Raw genomic sequence first — 19896 nt, 5'->3', positions numbered from 1 at the left:
AATTCACTAAGAAAAACGTCTCAGCACAAAAAAGTATGTGGAAAAACGAAATTGCCAACAACACACACGAAAAGGCATCAAAATGACAGCACTAAAAACTTATTTATCTATAATTACGCTGAATGTAAATGGACTAAATGCACCAATAAAGAGACAGAGAGTCACGGACTGGGTAAAGAAACACGATCCATCTACATGCTGCCTACAAGAGACACACCTTAGACTTAGAGACACAAACAAACTAAAACTCAAAGGATGGAAAAAAATATATCAAGCAAACAATAAGCAAAAAAGAAGAGGAGTAGCAATATTAATTTCTGACAAAATAGACTTTAGACTTAAATCCACCACAAAGGATAAAGAAGGACACTATATAATGATAAAAGGGACAATTGATCAGGAAGACATAACCATATTAAATATTTATGCACCCAGTGACAGGGCTGCAAGATACATAAATCAAATTTTAACAGAATTGAAAAGTGAGATAGACACCTCCACAATTATAGTAGGAGACTTCAACACACCACTTTCAGAGAAGGACAGGACATCCAGTAAGAAGCTCAATAGAGACACGGAAGACCTAATTACAACAATCAACCAACTTGACCTCATTGACTTATACAGAACTCTCCACCCAACTGCTGCAAAGTATACTTTTTTTTCTAGCGCACATGGAACATTCTCTAGAATAGACCACATATTAGGTCATAAAACAAACCTTTGCAGAGTCCAAAACACTGAAATATTACAAAGCATCTTCTCAGACCACAGGGCAATAAAACTAGAAATCAATAACAGAAAAACTAGGGAAAAGAAATCAAATACTTGGAAAATGAACAGTACCCTCCTGAAAAAAGACTGGGTTATAGAAGACATCAAGGAGGGAATAAGGAAATTCATAGAATGCAACGAAAATGAAAATACTTCCTATCAAAACCTCTGGGACACAGCAAAAGCAGTGCTCAGAGGCCAATTTATATCGATAAATGCACACATACAAAAAGAAGAAAGAGCCAAAATCAGAGAACTGTCCCTACAACTTGAACAAATAGAAAGTGAGCAACAAAAGAATCCATCAGGCACCAGAAGAAAACAAATCATAAAAATTAGAGCTGAACTAAATGAATTAGGGAACAGAAAAACAATTGAAAGAATTAACAAAGCCAAAAGCTGGTTCTTTGAAAAAATTAACAAAATTGATAAACCATTGGCTAGACTGACTAAAGAAATACAGGAAAGGAAACAAATAACCCGAATAAGAAACGAGAAGGACCACATCACAACAGAACCAAATGAAATTAAAAGAATCATTTCAGATTATTATGAAAAATTGTACTCTAACAAATTTGCAAACCTAGAAGAAATGGATGAATTCCTGGAAAAACACTACCTACATAAAGTAACACATTCAGAAGTAGAACAACTAAATAGACCCATAACAAAAAAAGAGATTGAAACGGTAATCAAAAAACTCCCAACAAAAAAAAGCCCTGGCCTGGACGGCTTCACTGCAGAGTTCTACCAAACTTTCAGAGAAGAGTTAACACCGCTACTACTGAAGGTATTTCAAAGCATAGAAAATGACGGAATACTACCCAACTCATTCTATGGAGCCACCATCTCCCTGATACCAAAACCAGGTAAAGACATTACAAAAAAAGAAAATTATAGACCTATATCCCTCATGAACATAGATGCAAAAAATCCTCAACAAAATTCTAGCCAATAGAATCCAACAACACATCAAAAAAATAATTCACCATGATCAAGTGGGATTTATATCAGGTATGCAAGGCTGGTTTAATATCAGAAAAACCATTAATGTAATCCATCACATAAATAAAACAAAAGACAAAAACCACATGATCTTATCAATTGATGCAGAAAAGGCATTTGACAAAGTCCAACACCCATTTATGATAAAAACTCTTACCAAAATAGGAATTGAAGGAAAATTCCTCAACATAATAAAGGGCATCTATGCAAAGCCAACAGCCAGTATCACTCTAAATGGAGAGAACCTGAAAGCATTTCCCTTGAGAACGGGAACCAGACAAGGATGCCCTTTATCACCGCTCTTATTCAACATCGTACTTGAAGTCCTAGCCAGGGCAATTAGGCTAGACAAAGAAATAAAAGGTATCCGGATTGGCAAGGAGGAAGGAAAGCTATCACTATTTGCAGATGACATGATCTTATACACAGAAAACCCTAAGGAATCCTCCAGAAAACTACTGAAACTAATAGAAGAGTTTGGCAGAGTCTCAGGTTATAAAATAAACATACAAAAATCACTTGGATTCCTCTACATCAACAAAAAGAACACCGAAGAGGAAATAACCAAATCAGTACCATTCACAGTAGCCCCCAAGAAGATAAAATACTTCGGAATAAATCTTACCAAGGATGTAAAAGACCTATACAAAGAAAACTACAAAGCTCTACTACAAGAAATTCAAAAGGACATACTTAAGTGGAAAAACATACCTTGCTCATGGATAGGAAGACTTAACATAGTAAAAATGTCTATTCTACCAAAAGCCATCTATACATATAACGCACTTCCGATCCAAATTCCAGTGTCATATTTTAAGGGGATAGAAAAACGAATCACCAATTTCATATGGAAAGGAAAGAAGCCCCAGATAAGCAAAGCATTACTGGAAAAGAAGAAGAAAGTGGGAGGCCTCACCCTACCTGATTTCAGAAGCTATTATACAGCCACAGTAGTCAAAACAGCCTGGTACTGGTACAACAACAGGCACATAGACCAATGGAACAGAATTGAGAATCCAGATATAAATCCATCCACGTATGAGCAGCTGATATTTGGCAAAGGACCAGTGTCAGTTAATTGGGGAAAAGATAGTCTTTTTAACAAATGGTGCTGGCATAACTGGATATCCATTTGCAAAAAAATGAAACAGGACCCACACCTCACACCATGCACAAAAACTAACTTCAAGTGGATCAAAGACCTAAACATAAAGACTAAAACGATAAAGATCATGGAAGAAAAAATTGGGACAACCCTAGGAGCCCTAATACAAGGCATAAACAGAATACAAAACATTACCAAAAATGACGAAGAGAAACCCGATAACTGGGAGCTCCTAAAAATCAAACACCTATGCTCATCTAAAGACTTCACCAAAAGAGTAAAAAGACCACCTACAGACTGGGAAAGAATTTTCAGCTATGACATCTCCGACCAGCGCCTGATCTCTAAAATTTACACGATTCTGTCAAAACTCAACCACAAAAAGACAAACAAGCCAATCAAGAAGTGGGCAAAGGATATGAACACACATTTCACTAAAGAAGATATTCAGGCAGCCAACAGATACATGAGAAAATGCTCCCGATCATTAGTCGTTAGAGAAATGCAAATTAAAACTACGATGAGATTCCATCTCACACCAACAAGGCTGGCATTAATCCAAAAAACACAAAATAATAAATGTTGGAGAGGCTGCGGAGAGATTGGAACTCTTATACACTGCTGGTGGGAATGTAAAATGGTACAACCACTTTGGAAATCTATCTGGCGTTATCTTAAACAGTTAGAACTACCATACAACCCAGAAATCCCACTCCTCGGAATATACCCTAGAGAAACAAGAGCCTTTACACAAACAGATATATGCACACCCCTGTTTATTGCAGCTCTGTTTACAATAGCAAAAAGCTGGAAGCAACCAAGGCGTCCATCAACGGATGAATGGGTAAATAAATTGTGGTATATTCACACAATGGAATACTACGCATCGATAAAGTACAGTGACGAATCTGTGAAACATTTCATAACATGGAGGAACCTGGAAGGCATTATGCTGAGTGAAATTAGTCAGAGGCAAAAGGACAAATATTGTATAAGACCACTATTATAAGATCTTGAGAAATAGTAAAAACTGAGAAGAACACATACTTTTGTGGTTACGAGGGGGGGAGGGAGGGAGGGTGGGAGAGGGTTTTTTATTGATTAATCAGTAGATGAGAACTGCTTTAGGTGAAGAGAAGGACAACACTCAACACATGGAAGGTCAGCTCAATTGGACTGGACCAAAAGCAAAGAAGTTTCTGGGATAAAATGAATGCTTCAGAGGTCAGCGGAGCAAGGGCGGGGGTCTGGGGACCATGTTTTGAGGGGACTTCTAAGTCAATTGGCAAAATAATTCTAGTATGAAAACATTCTGCATCCCACTTTGAAATGTGGCGTCTGGGGTCTTAAATGCTAACAAGCGGCCATCTAAGATGCATCAATTGGTCTCAACCCACCTGGAGCAAAGGAAAATGAAGAACACCAAGGTCATACGACAACTAAGAGCCCAAGAGACAGAAAGGGCCACATGAACCAGAGACCTACATCATCCTGAGACCAGAAGAACTAGTTGGTGCCCGGCCACAACCGATGACTGCCCTGTCAGGGAGCACAACAGAGAACTCCTGAGGGAACAGGGGATCAGTGGGATGCAGACCCCAAATTCTCATAAAAAGACCATAGTTAATGGTCTGACTGAGACTAGAGGAATTCCGGCGGCCATGCTCCCCAGACCTTCTGCTGGCACAGGACGGGAACCATTCCCGAAGACAACTCATCAGACATGAAAGGGACAGGTCAGCGGGTGGGAGAGAGATGCTGATGAAGAGTGAGCTAATTAAATCAGGTGGACACTTGAGAGTGCGTTGGCAACTCTTGTCTGGAGGGGGGATGGGAGGATAGAGAGAGAGGGAAGCTGGCAAAATTGTCAAGAAAGGAGAGACTGAAAGGGCTGACTCAATAGGAGGAGAGCAAGTGGGAGTACGGAGTAAGATGTATGTAAACTTATATGTGACAGACTGATTGGATTTGTAAACGTTCACTTGAAGCTTAATAAAAGTTAATAAATAAAAAAAAAAAATAAAAATTGAATAACAGCCAAAAAAAAAAAAAAAAGAAAAAGAAAATTGATTTTGCAGGAAACATTGCAAAATATTTCTGAATTTGTATATGTTGTGGAGAGAAAAATATTGGGGATTTTTGTTTTGTTTTTGTGTGTGCACATGCGTGTTTGTTTTTTTCTCCCCCTTTAACTGACAAGCCACGTGGAGTAGTCCTTGACTGCTGCTTTCTGCACCCTTTGTGAGTCACTGCATAGAGCTGCTGTGTATTTTGTGTGTGTGTTTGCTAATTTTTATTAATGCTAGTTTTTCATTACATAAATAAATGTGACTTTCTTGATATAAGTAGTTATTTATGGGGAAGTTTATACACGTTTTTGGTATTTTCTCTTCCCCCATTAATCAATTCTTTAGAAATATTTGAAATTCGGCTATTTTGTGAAGATAATGATCCCAGAAAGGAAAGGTAACATTGGAAGAATTATCAAAAGCTATTTAAAGAAGCTATAAAGTGGTTCAGCCTCTCTTGTTTTTCCGTTTGAGTCATACCTTCAAACTACATTCTTTGAAAGGTTTCTTTGAAAGGTTAGAGAATAAACTCTGATATTTTAAAAAATATAAAAAAAAATCTTTTTCAAATCTCTTGGATGAATCACATGTCTAAAATTTGTTCTTGTATTTATCAGTTTTGCAAAAGAAGGCATAGTCTTACACAAGATTTGTAATTAAAAGCAACTCATTTGTTTAAAAAAGACAATCTTTTATAATCCTCATTAAAAGAATATATGGCAAATTAAAAAAAGATAAAGGTTCTAATTTATTTTCCCTTCAGCAGTACCTGACAGTGCCTAGTCTCCTGCATCCGTACTCACCATTACTGGGCTTTATCATTTTTTATTGTCTTTTCCAATTTGATAGGTGAAAATGTAAGGGGAATCTTTTAAAAAGAAAATGTGTGTGTAGCAAGAATCTTCAGCCCTTGGTTTTTTTGTTTTTGTTTTTGAGTTGCATGTATCCATCTCAAGCCGTATGATCAAGTGCCTTTTTATGTTACAAATTGCCTATGCTTGCTTTTAATAAATTTGGTAATAACAGTGTCATTCCATATTCAGGAATCGGGGAGATGGTTTCTGCTGGATGTTTTGAGCTGTGACTGGCACTAGCAGGCACTCTTGGTAATATTGTTAGTCTTTCTCTTAGGACTTGCAGAGACCTCTGAATCATAACTTTGTCTATCACTATGGCAGCCATGAGAATGCCATTTTAGGCCCTTGAAGATACGATGTATCCAAGAGAAATGTCTAGGTGAAGGTGAGAGACAAAGTTGCTTCCCATGCAAAGGAGCATAGGAATCAGTGGCACGAGGAGCCATCACTTGGGACTTTCAAGCAAAAACTTTGGGAAGGGCCTTTGTGAGCAGACACTGTCAGCACTCCTGCCACATCCCCTTGGACCCGCTTAGCATTGTTGTGCTTCCCACCTAAGAGCCAGTCCCTGTGCCTCTCTGTTGTAGGCTTGCCCGTGGGCTTCTAGGCCCTGCTTCACCTGCACCCCACCTAGCTGGAAGTGTCAGGGGGTTTATGTCCTCCTGGAGCAGCATGAGACTAATGACTAATGGTGCAGGAGTGTAAATTCTCCAGCTCCCTCCCAGTGATGGGGACAGTCTGTGGTGTGGCCTGCACTGTCCCCAGAACTCTCCTGAGGAATTGAGCCCCAGTTACTCTCCTTCCCTCCTACTTTCCCACTCTACTACCAGTTTTTCCTGGGAATGTTTTCTTATATACCACAAATCACATGGACCTTCATCTCAGAATCTTTTACAGAAAATCTAACCTGAGACAGCCTCTTTTCCTTTTATCCATGACACAACTACAAAATTTATAATCTTGCTGCACTCTAAGGAATTATATGATTTAGAATATTGGTTTGACTGCTCTAACAGAAACCCCAAATAACTTGGCCTACATAAATAGATGTTTCTTTCTGTCTCATGAAATGGTCTGGCCAACTCCATAATGTTGAGGACCCAGATCCTTCTATATTGTGTTTTCCTCCATTCCTCAGGCATGGCCCTCATCCACATGGTCTATGATCCCACCATGTCCACTCAGGGCAGTAGGGAAGGGGAGGCATGACTCAGAAGATGAGCACATCACTTATGTACCATTGGCTAGAACTCAGCTTTATGGCCACATCTACCTGGAGCGAAGGCTAGCTGGGTGGACAAGTATCCCATTTATAACTGGGGGCTCTACGGCTGTGAGAGAGAAAGGAAAACAGATCTTGGGGGAGCTTATAGCCTCTGCCGCAGGTATACTTGTGTGTTATCTGTAGCTCTGGAGAGAGAAAGGCAGGCCATTCCTGGGTCATTTTATCTGCTCTGATTATAGCTTATTCTCTTTTGCCCTGTCCCCCTGCAAGCCCAGGTGACAAATGATGAGCTCACCAGTGGAATAGGTGATATGCAAGTAAGTAGGTTCTTCCTACCAGTCTAGAGTATTTAGTTGAGGTTCATTATTCCCCTCAAAGTATACCATGTACTATCTTAGTTATCTAGTGCTGCTATAACAGGAGTACCACAAGTGAATGGTTTTGATATAGAGAAATTTATTCTCACAGTCTAGGAAGCTAGAAGTCTGAATTTAGGGCATCAGCACCATTGGAAGTCTTTCTCTCTCTGTCAGCTCTGGGGGAAGGTCCTTGTCATCAATCTTTCCCTGGTCTAGGAGCTTCTCTGCTCCTGGCACTGCTTTCTTGGTGGTATGAGGTCCCCCTGTCTCTCTGCTAACTTCTCTTTTTTATATCTCAAAAGAGGTTGATTTAACACACAACCTAATCTTGTAGTTTGAGTCCTGCCTCATTAATGTAACTGCCTCTATTCCCACCTCATTAACATCACAGAGGAAGGCTTTACAACACATAGGAAAATCATATCAGGTGACAAAATGGTGGACAATCACACAGTACTGGGAATCATGGACTAGCCAAGTTGACACACATTTTGGGGGGGACACAATTCAATCCGTGTGACAATGTACCTTCTATAACGAGATCTCAGACCTTGTAAACAGCCTTGATGGTTGGGCAGGAAGCTTGGATATGATGGTGTCAGGTAGGGTAAACAGAAACAGTGATGTTTTTAAGGACAGGCTCCCAGGAGAAACCAGAGAGGGAGTGGGGAAAGCAGGACAGAGAAGAGGAAGAGGCTCAGAAAGGGGAAAATTCCAGGCAGTCACAGCCTCAATCTGATCCCACAGAGGGGCTCAGGGGCATAAATTAGACTAGAGGCAGGGTAGCTGGGCTTCCTTACTGTTGCACAGCAAGCACTGGCTAAGGGCTGCCTCAGGGGACAAACTACCTGTGCCAGCAGGCAAAACTGTGCCAGTAGCCCCAGTGCCATCCTTCCGAGAGCTGTGGGTACAGGCCTTGAGAAGCTCGAGGTGGGTTGCATAAAACTGGTAAGAGGGATCTAGCAAAAGAACTCTGAAGAACACAATTCCATGGAAGCCTTATGTACTCAAATATCTGTTTTTAAATCTAGAGATATAAGGGCATGTCTCAAAATCAATTTTGAGTGTGGATTTGGATGCATATTACTGATTGTAACCAAATCCCTAGAAAACCAATCAAGTTTTTGAGAGTTCTGTTTTGTCAAAAGTTCTGCCAGGCTGGATTAGAAGAAATGGTGATTCTAGAGATGTAAAATATCTTTGGATCCCCAACTTTCTATGGTCAGTAAGTAGGCTGATCCTCAGCTGTCAAAGAGGCGGCATGTTCTTTAATGTACTGATATAGACGAGGAGAATGTGGCCATGGAGAAAAATGGACTGGGATGGAAGTACCCAGACACAACTAGACCAAAAAAAAAAAAAAAAACCAAATCCATTGCCATCGAGTCGATTCTGACTCATAGCGACCTTATAGGACAGAGTAGAACCACCCCATATGGTTTCCAAGGAGCTCCTGGTGAATTCGAACTGCCGATCTTTTGATGAGCAGCCATGGCTCTTAACCACTACGCCACCAGGGTTTCTAAGACAACCAGAATGGAGGTCTAATCCAGGAACAGTTGCCCAGTGGGATTTTGAAAATTGCCATGGAACAGGGATTGCTACGTGACTTCCTTTTCTCTCTTTTTAAACAGGAGCATTTAATGTAATTATTCTCTTCCTGTTAGATGTGTGAAGGGCAGATAATCTGTCTTTTTAATTCATAGGACCCTAAATCAAGAGGATCTGCTGGGTCTATTGTAGATCATGAGATGCCGGTTATGAGTCTATTTTGGAGTGGGAAAGAAGTAATTGTATCCAAGAGGGAAGACTGTGGGAGATTGCAGTATTGTCTCCAATTCTTCAACAATCTTTCCGTTAATAAAAAAAAGGGGGGGGGGTGTTGGATCTGAGAGGGTCTGGGAAGAGCCTAACAGTATATGTTACAGATGAGGTTTACCAGTGAGCCCCAGCATCTGCTTTTATGGAACTGCATTCTTGGAAGGCAGCTCCTGTGGAAGTGGGGCTCCAGCTTTGTGGCAGTTCCTCAGACGGTCCTGAACGGTCAGGGTCTTCCCTCTTGGCGTCTCCTCTTGCTCACTTGGGTTGTTGGTGGTGTCAGTTGCCATCAAGACAGTTCTGACTCATAGTGGCCTAGTCAGTCTTAGTCTGGCAGCTTTGCTGAAACCTGTCCACCATGGGTGACCCTGCTGATATTCCTCATACTGGTGGCATTGCTTACAGCATCATAGCAATACACAAACCACACAGTATGATAAACTGACAGACAGGTAGTAGCTCACTTGCGAGGCAGGTATAAATCAGGATGCATCCGTAAAAACCTGAACCCCTGTAGGTTACAGAGAATGACTGACTTCATTCTCTGCCCACAGGGATGAAGCAAAAGTCATGACACTGGGGCTCCTAACCCAGGCACATCCCGTCAGACGAAGCGGGTGGCTGATGCAGCTAAAGTGATTCTCCCATGTGGCTGTTTCTAGGTACATTTTTAAAAATTAGTTGTGCTTAAATTAGCAGTGCCTTACTTTTAATATTCCTCTCTCTAAGCAGCTAGCACATTTTCAATCAGGAGCCCGATTAATATGCAAAGAATGATTTGTTTTGATTTTGGTCTAGTGGGCTTTTTTTTCTTTGCCAGGCAACTTCTTTATCGAATTCCTCTGCTTTTAAGGGATGAGAAGAAATGTATCCTCTTAAAGTCAGGGCACAGTTTCCTTGAAATTGGAGATGGGAAGACCTGTCTGGGAGCTGGCCTGAAATCTTACCAGCATAAGTTTGCCAGTGGCAAAATCTCTCTTCATAATTTTCAGTCTATTACAAAGTACCAGCCCACCTTCAGGTATCAGCTTCCTGACTCTGCCCTGTGAAGTCTTGTCCATTGGAATTCGCTATCAACATACTTGTCCTACCAAAATGTATAATATTTTGCTGCTTATTGTGTATACTCAGGCAAGTTACTTCACATCCTTAAATCTGTTTTGTTTTTTTCAACTGTGGTAAATATGTAGGGAGTTCCTGGGTGGCACGAACGGTTAAGCGCTCAACTGCTAGCTGAGAGGTTGGCGTTTCAAACCCACTCACAGGCGCCTCAGAAGACATGCCTTGGCGATCTGCTTCTGAAAGGTCACAGTGTGGGGAACCCTACGGAGCAGTTCTACTCTGAAACACATGGAGCTGCCATGAGTTGGAATTGACTCAACAGCAGCTAACAACAACAAATGTGTATATAACGAAACATTTACCATTTCAACATTCCTCACGTGTACAGTTGACGTGTCTTCATTATATCGTGCAACCAGCACCATTATGCATTTTTCTGTCATCCTTAACAAAAGATCAGTCTCAATCTGTTTTATTATCTGTAAAATGAAGATAACACCCATCTCTTGAGATTTCGAGTAATGCAAGTCTATAATCCCTTATCCAAAAACCTTGATGTGTTTTGGAATTCAGAATTTCTTGGATTTTAGGAAAGTAATTCAGTGTATAAATCATATATTATTTAACACCACCAGTGGTGTCTGAGGAAGCACCCTGTAATCAAAAACATTAATATGTCTGCAGCCAAACCTATGAATATTCACAGCGAGTAGCAAAAAGGCTAAAAATAGCCTCCCATCAGTCCAGGGTGAGGTTTGTAACAAATGCATCTTTCTGTTTCAGAGCTTTTTAGGTTTGGGGATTGGAAACCAGAGGCTGTGGTCCTATGAAGGAATAACCTCTGTGTCTGTCCATCCATCCATTTCCCAGCTGGTTCCAGGAAGGGTTTAAGGTGGGGCCGGAGTGCATGTGGAAAGGCTGGCCCTGAAGGGTTCTGTTTTCTTTTCTGCTTGTGAGGTGGGCAAACTCTTGTGAATTTTCCTTCCTTCTTTGACATTTTTAATCTTGGTTTCTTCAAAAGACCTGATTGAAGACAGATCTACACTTCTGACAAAGGGGAAACAAGAATGTAAACACTTAACTGGTGAGCTCATTAAGCCATAAATGGAATTGTCTAAAAATTGGTAGGAAGATCTAAAAAATTCTCCAGGTAGCAAGTTTCTGGAAGTTGAGAACTAAATATACAACCAGAGTTGTCAACATATGCAAACCCCAGGACCCAGTACCATCTCTGTTCCCACACTCTCAGCAATCTCTGCTTAAGTGTGCTTGAGCCCATGACAATGTTTATTGTTGACTTATTATAATATATCAAAATACATAATATTTCTGGAAATAAGATAACAAGATAAATACTCTACAAGATTTATTAGCTTCCATTTTTCACCATACATTCCCCTGGAACTTTCTTGTAAAAATTTAAGTTGGGGTAGAATTTTGCCAAAGGGTATTAAATCACTGGCCTTGATAGCTTTTAGGGGTTTTTTTTTTTTTTTTCGCTATATTTGTGTTTATCTGAGTAGAAAATAAAAATAATAATTTGCATTTATTGAGTAACTGTGTGCTAGGGATGGTTCACAAATCCCTTATCCAGATCTCTTGGGGCCAGATGCTTTGGAAATGTAATGCATGATAGTGATTGCATGGTTACACTCCCAGTGGGGCTTGTGTCATCCTTCCTGAAATCACACACGGTAATATTTCTGCAGGACAGTATATGAAAATCTCATTAACTGGGATCAAAAAATATAAACAGCCTCATGTATATTTGCCACTAAAATGACAAAGGATGATAGACCTGTGTTACCTCATTCAATCCTCACAACGACTCCATGAAATAGAAGCATTTATTATCCTCATTTTCCAGAGGACTAAACTGAGGCAAAGAAGATACGTACCTTTCTCCAAAACATAAAGCTAGTAAATAGAGAAGTGGATTCAAATCCAGGTCATTTAGCTCCAGAGCCAAGCATGTCCTCACCCATTGTGTGACACTTGTGCAGGGTGAAAAGCTCTCAGTAACAGTTATACTTCTTATTAAAAGGAGGAAGGGATATATTTTGGGGATGACTTAGCTAAATAAGTGAGGATTCTATTGCTGAATATGTATTAAACTATGGATGGGATATCTCAATGATAAGCCTGAATCTTGATTATATTTCCTTGATCCCCCTTATGTTGTTTTTTAAATCATGTTCATTTTATGGTCATTGTAAAAAAAAATTGGAAAATGACATAAACAAAAATAATTCACTTCACAGGGTACATAGGACAGGCTAGGTCTCTCACATGCCTGATTGTTCAAGGGGTGGGAGTAGGTGGCCATGTTTTGTGCCACATGACATCATAGCCAAATCTGATTGGATCAGAGATAGGTGGGACCAGCCAATCAATAAGCTAGTCTCATTCTGTCATGTAAATACAAGTGTGGCTAATTAGATTTGTCTGGAAACTCTGGGTTAAGAAATTCAGATAAAAATGAGACAGATAGCAGTGGGAACTGAAGCTCAAATGTCTAAACCAACCAAACAGGTCATGGTAGGCTGTGCGAAAGCCGAAGCAAAAACGATGAGAAAGTAAAGGATGCCGGCCATAGAAGAAATGGTTCAGAAACCAGAGACAGCCAGAGATGCCAAATCATCTTCCACTTCAGATACTATTTTTTCTTTGAAAGTTTGACAACATCATTACTTATCAAAATATTGGTTAATTTACATATATTTCACTAATAGTAAAATTTAATTTTTTAGTTATATTTTCTCTCTGTATTTCCTCTTTTGTTGAATGCCTGTTTATATCCTCTGCCAATTTTTCTCCTGGTGGGTTTATCTTTTTATGTCAAAATGACTATAGAATGGTGGTAATGACACATAAAAGGATTACAAAAGAAAGTTAAAACAAAACCAGAACAGACAAAAAGAATTATCCAATTACAGTCTGGATAAGGGTTGAAATGTAGATAGGGATTTTACAGAAACAAATGAATTTAAATGTTAAAAGTCTAAAATAAATAATTTAGTGAGGCTAAGAGGTAACTTAAAAATATCAACATAAAACTCATGATGTTAAAAACATAAATGTTCTTCTAGCTTTGTTGCCAAAGTGACCCGGCAGCAGTGTCACTCCACCTTCCCCCAGTATTTATGTGGAACAGTCTGATGTGCCCCTGGTTTGGTTTCTAGTACTGGTCTCCACTGAAAGGAGCCTGGGCTCCTTGGTTTGGTTTCTAGTACTGGTCTGCACTGAAAGGAGCCTGGGCTCCGTGGTTTGGTTTCTAGTACCGGTCTCCACTGAAAGGAGCGTCCACCAAAGGAACCTTGGTTAGGGAAAAGTCAGTATGAGCCTGGGGCATCTTGTTATTGTTGAAAAGAAAGAATACCTTAAAAAAAAAATCTGTGCTAGCACTGCAAAGATGAAGAGATCAGCTTAAAGGCCCCTCCCCCCCCACCACTGGCCATGTTGTGGCTATTTGAGAATTAAAAAAGGATAATAGTAAAAAAATAATTGTAACGACTTTAGTCTGTTGTACCATGAATTCCTAGTGATCATCAAAAAGTAAAAAGTTAATGCAAAGGGTATAAAAATGTAGCCGTGTAACAAAAGTCTGGTGAATATAGTAGAATATTTAAATTTTTAATAAATACACTAGAGTGCTTTCTTTTTTCCTATTAAGTATACATCAGTTTATAAAGTATAGACAGCTATTTTTTTCTCCTGCAGTATCAGACACACCTTTTGCAGACCTTTAGATTCTCTTGGTCTCACCTATCTCTTGTTCCAGTGGCTTCCGGGGCAGGCAGCTCTTCCAGGGCTATGCTGCACGGGAGCAGTGCTTGGCCTCTCTTATGCACAGCACACCCCTCGCCTCCTGCTCTGAGGCTTTCCTGTTGATGTGGACGTTTCAGACAACATAGCACCAGCCGTGTGCCTACTCATGGGCAACCAAGAGTTATGCTTCAGAAAAAACTCTGAAAAACCCTGAAGTGTGAATCAAACAAAGGCAAGGCTACTCTAATTCAGCTGGAATTGGCCTTCTCCCCCCACCCAAATTGCTCAGTAACCTCCGAAGGGACTGTGGTCATTTCTGATCTAGTCCCACTCTGCTTTATAAATAAGATAGCTGAAGCTCAGAGAGGTCACATTACTTGTCCAAGGTCACACAGCCAGTCCCCGGCAGGAGCAGCACTCAAGCCCTGTTGGCAGGATCCAAGCTCAATTCTCTCCCTTTTTCTCTTCGCTGCCTCCATGGGACAAAGACACCTGACCCCACATAAGACAGTATCATCTGATGTCACTAAAGGGTACACTGCTTTCTGTCCCGGGCACTGTCTGTCTGTCCCAGGAAATGTCTGTCCATCTCCAGCTCATTCCCACCCTCCAGTGCTTTCTGCTGTGAAGTATGGAAGTGTGAAGGCTGCATTTCCAGTTATCTTACCAATTGGGTTCTTGTCAGGCTTTGCTGATATGGGGTACTTGTAAGAGGCTGGAAAGCAGGAGTGGGAGAAGCCACTTGGCTTCTGATTCCAGAGCTCTGAATGACCAAGGGTGGCTTTTCAAACTTCAATAGCATCTGTGTTTCCAGGAGCAGCACCCCTGAAAACATTCTTTACACACCTTGTGGTCTTACGGCTCTTTCCTCTTTATTTTTTTTTTTTTCTCCTTGGCATGAAGCCCTGGTGGCGTAGTGGTTAAGTGCTACAGCTGCTAACCAAAGGGTCGGCAGTATGAATCTACCAGGTGCTCCTTGGAAACTCTATGGGGCAGTTCTACTCTGTTCTATCTATAGGGTTGCTATGAGTCAGAATCGACTTGATGGCACTGGGTTTGGTTTGTTTTTTTTTGGCATTTAAACAAGTCCTTTCAAAGTGATAGGTATTTACCCTACTAAGGAGAACCAAAAGATTATGCTGCACCATTAAATAAATTCCCCAGTCATGGAGGGAAAACACAGATATATTTTGTGCCTGTATCACATCTCTTTGGCCAATTTCTGATTTCAGCACCAGGGCGGCGGACAGTTCCAAGCCAGCTGGTGGTTTCCTGCAAGCTTTGTGTCAGTTCAGGTCCTCCTACAAAGAAGCTAAAACTGGATAAAATGGGATTAGACGAGAGCCAGACGTTTATTAGGTGAAACACCTGTGAAAAATAAAGTGGGGGGAGAAGAGCTAGGCAGGGGAAGCCTCAGACCCCAGTGCAGACCTGACATTTTGTAAGTATATGTCTGTCTATCTGCATAGTACGTGCAGACAGGCTGTGCCTCAAACTTCCAGGCAGCCACTAGACTGCTGGGAACGAGACACATATGCCCACTGGCATCAATCATTCTGTGGGCACTTTGTTTATCTGTGAGCAAGCTGGACACACGAGACACACAGTGCTGGCAAAGTAAAAGCCATTATTATTAGTTATAGAAAGTAAACAGTAAACAATAACATATTTCCAAAGGAGAACTGCTTACCTTTCCTCAGACATTCTTATGTCACTGGGCAGGCATGCCATGGTTTAGGTCAGAGATTGTGTTCAGGTCATCACTGCCTCCAGCTACCACCATACGCTTGGGCGCTTGCACGGCTCCGGAGGTTTCTGCTCTGCCACTGGGCCTCACTGGGCCATGCTGCCAGCTGGGAGACCCCTGCACAGGATCTCCTGGGCCTCTACCACTGGGCCCTTCTAAGCCTCTGCTGCCAGCTCCCGCCACGCTACATGCGCCTGTGGGGCTCTCTTGCCACCACATTACGCAGGCCCCAGTTGCCCAGGCAGGGGGCAGGGGGAGGCATGCAACACCTTCACAGGGCACACTCAGGCCTCTCTTGCCTTGCACAAGTATCACTGCTCTTTCAACTCCACTGGCAAGCCTCCTGCCCTGAGGCACCTGGCTTTGCCCTGCTGTAGGAAGACCCCTGCACAGGATCCTCAGAGGCAACCCCTGCACAGGGCACACTCAGGCCTCTTCCCTCCATGGGGAAGTGTTGCAGCTCTTTTAGCCCTGCCAGTAAGTCTCCTGCCCTAAGGCACTCAGCCCTCACTCCACGGGTCAGGCAGGCTCATTGCCGCTGTCTCTTGCTGTATTCAATGTTTGCCCTTTCTTCTGGGTTTAGGAGAAAGGATGAATCTGCTCCAGACTCTTCTTGATAGTAGTGAGGTCCCCCTGAACCTCTGTGGGATTAACACTTTTAAGTCTAGCATGATGGCAAAACCAACCAATCCCCTTGGTAGGCCAAGGTCACCTTATTTGCATAGTCACTGTAAACTGTCCAATCTCTGCAAGGGTTTTACACACCTTATTTGCATAGCCCCGGCCAATCATTTTGTGGAAGTTACAAGACTATGGCTCGAAAGGCCACATAAAAGCAATTCACTGCACTGCAACTTGTGAAAGAGGGGGGAAAGGAAAGATTGGGCAGGAAGAGCCTCGGATCACAGTATAATTCTGAGATAGTCTTGGCCAGGCTGATGGGGAGACCCTGAGCAAAAATCCTTTAGAGGAGTCCTGCATTGGGCAGCAATGGCCAGGTCCCAGTATGCCTGTTGTCCTGAGTCACTGGCTGGGAGCAGCCAGGGGAAGAAGTGTAGCCTTGGTGGAAGTGCTGTGGCAGATCCAGGGATGCAGCAGCTGGAGACTCCCTGCAAAAGATCCTATTGATGGAGACCTGAGCAGCATACCTCCATGGTTGCCATGGAGTAGATGCCACAGCTTCTCTATGCTTTCCTGCCTTGGAGCTTTCTCCAAAGCTGAGGAGGCCCATTTGGCTTGCATGCACACTCAGCCCAGAAGATTCAAGGGAGTTCATGCCTCTGGGAGATGGAGTCTGTAGATGAGTGTGCAGCTGCCCATCCTCCAAGAGTTCAATTCTGAGGCATATGGTTCCTCAGAAGGTCCCCAGCAGGGTTGAGCCCTAGTTGCCCACAGCAGTAACCTGCTCATCAATGCACCCTTTGTTGTCCTTGTCTCCATTTCCAACTCTCACTCCTGCTGCCTGGGATTCCTGTAGAAATAATACCCTCACACAAGTTCTTACCTCAGAATCTGCTATTGCAGGGGCTCAGAGTAATATAACTGAAAAGCTGAGCACCCCCGTTGTCAGTGGAAAATACTCAAAGTAAGAAAACCCAAAGATGGAGGTGACACTCCAGGGTACAGGGCTGAGGTTCCCTCAAGAGTGAAACTTGGATTGTGCTAGATTATTTTCTTAAGGGAGGCTGGGTTTCCCAACACACTTTATTTCAAAGTGCCTCATCTTGTTTAATCACAAGGTAACTCATTCAGTTCACAGGGTCCCTGGTCATGTAGTGTTTAGCCCCTTGGCCTCGCCCACCCTGACAGTGTCCCCCAACCTTTTAAAACCAAGGCTACCATCAAACACCTCGGATTGCCACCTGTCCCAAGGGTCTATTACTTGGGGTTCACCAGTTTGAGAATTACTGCTCTGCTTTCTGTGTATGGAAAACAGTGAGATTTCCTTGAATTTTTCTTTGTATATCTGTATTTTAAAAATAACAGTACACTCTGCCCCCCCCCCCCCATAAAATTGCATTACAATGTTTTCACACCAGTTGACTTCCCCTGGAGATCTATCTTTCTCTTCCTTCAATTTGAAATATGGTGATGAGAGTGGATTTTCTTTTGTCTTCACTCCCTTACTGTCACTACCAATAGGAAGTGGTCTTTGATAAGACAGTAAAGACGCAGAGAATTTTCCTAGTTCTGTGCTCTGGTGCCCTGACCACATTCCCTTCCCTGGCCCCTCTGCCATCGACTTCCAGCTGCCTGCACCTGCATTTCATGAGTGGAGGGCATGTTCTAGCACCAGAAGATACTTTTGCTAACTAGGGGCAGGTCTGAAGCTCCAGGGAACGGACAGTCTCTGGGAGCAGCCCTCAACTAATGAATGTCCCAGTTCTTTGAAGTGTTTGCTCTACACTAGCTCTCAAAGTATTGTGATGATGGCATTAAGCTTCAGTGGCCCCCAGGGGTAACTAGGTTGATAAGAAACCCTTTCCTGTCCCACGTTTCCACTCTCCTATCAATATTTTCTGGGGTTACTTCCCAAGTAAAATTTCTTGCACTTGAATCCTCTCAGAATCTGCTTCTGAGAGAACCCAAATTAAGACGTAGCTTGTCCAAGCTCTGCTCTGAGGGAAGTTGAATATTCCCAAGGGAAAGTTTTTTGAATACAAAGAACTTCCTCCATCAATGCCATGCTCCCTTTCCAGCTAGAGGCAGGACCTGGGGAGTGAAGAAGAGAAACAAAATAAGAATCTGGGAAGCTGAAGGGAGGGAGGAAGGAAGCTGGTAGGAAATGTGGTGATACAAGACTCCTGGACACCCATCTGACGAGAACCGATGGGAGACGTGGTAGAAAAGTAAGGTGATGTATTATGCCATGTGCTCAAATATTTTAAATTTAGGAATGATTTCTTCCTGGAAAGGGTCAAACCTTCCCCTTCTTTGAGACCAAGGAGACTTAATAAGAGGTTCTTGTCCGTGCCTGTGTGTGGGTCTTACGGCTCCCTCCACTTTTGTGACAGAATCAAATGAGCAAAAGGAAGTTCTGATGAGGACAGAGAGAACTCTCTCTTTAACTGAAGTTCAGGGCTTCCTGACTCCAGGTCCTTCCCCTCCTATTAGCTGAATCTGAAACACTAGTCTAAAACATGTGTCCAGACCAGGAGGCTACCGTTCCTGAAAATCTCCCCTTCCATCCACTGTAAAGGAGCATGCTTGTGCTTAGGTGCCCACTGGGAGCTGATTCTCTGGGTGGTGGTGCTGGGTGGGCCATTGTGAGAGGGGATCACTAAGCGCACCATGAGCCTATCCGCCCAGTGATTATTTTTGAAAACCTATTGCATTCGAGTCAATTCCGACTCATAGTGACCCTATAGGACAAAGTAGAACTACCCCATAGGATTTCCAAGGAGAGGCTGGTGGATTCGAACTGCCAACCTTTTGGTTAGCAGCCAAGTTCTTACACACTGCGCCACTAGGGCTCCAGTGAATCTTTTTGAAATGTTTCTTTGATCAATTAGCTATTGGTGCTGGTTTTTTTTTTTTTTTTGCCTGAATCTCGATCCAAATGAAGATGCTTGTGTGTCAAAAAGAAGCCTGGGGAGTCTGCAGGTGGAATATTTCTGAGAAGAATTAACCAATTGTATGGAGGTGGAGATGTTCCCCTTCTGATGTCAGGAAACACCCAAGGAAGCCTGTCTGCAGAATGTATACCTGCCCTGTCCCTGCCAAGCCCCTCTAAGGGCAGCCTGTTGTGTTTCTTGTTACCGTTTGATGGAGGGAATAATTTTTCTCCTGGGGAGGCATGCATTATAGCTAGCTCCTGGTCCTAGAATACCTATAAATAACCATGGATTTAAAAAATTATATTCATGCAATACAAATGACTGGTTCATATGAGAGTTTTTAATAATAAGGGTGCATGATTTTTCGTGAGGCATAAGGTTTTCAAGCTGTTTGTTCCGCTTTGAGAGGAGAGAAACCGCATCCTCTGAGCGGCTCGAATGTCTCTGGGAGTTGAGTCGAACCGCAGCAGAGGCGGGCAGAGGGGTGTTCTTGGGGCACCTCCTTTGGAAACACTGATTTAAAGGACCAAGGTCAGAATCCAGACATGAC

Source organism: Elephas maximus, chromosome 20 (assembly GCF_024166365.1).
Source record: "Elephas maximus indicus isolate mEleMax1 chromosome 20, mEleMax1 primary haplotype, whole genome shotgun sequence".
NCBI classification, from domain to species: Eukaryota; Metazoa; Chordata; class Mammalia; order Proboscidea; family Elephantidae; genus Elephas; species Elephas maximus.
Note: the sequence above shows the minus strand (reverse complement) of the source record.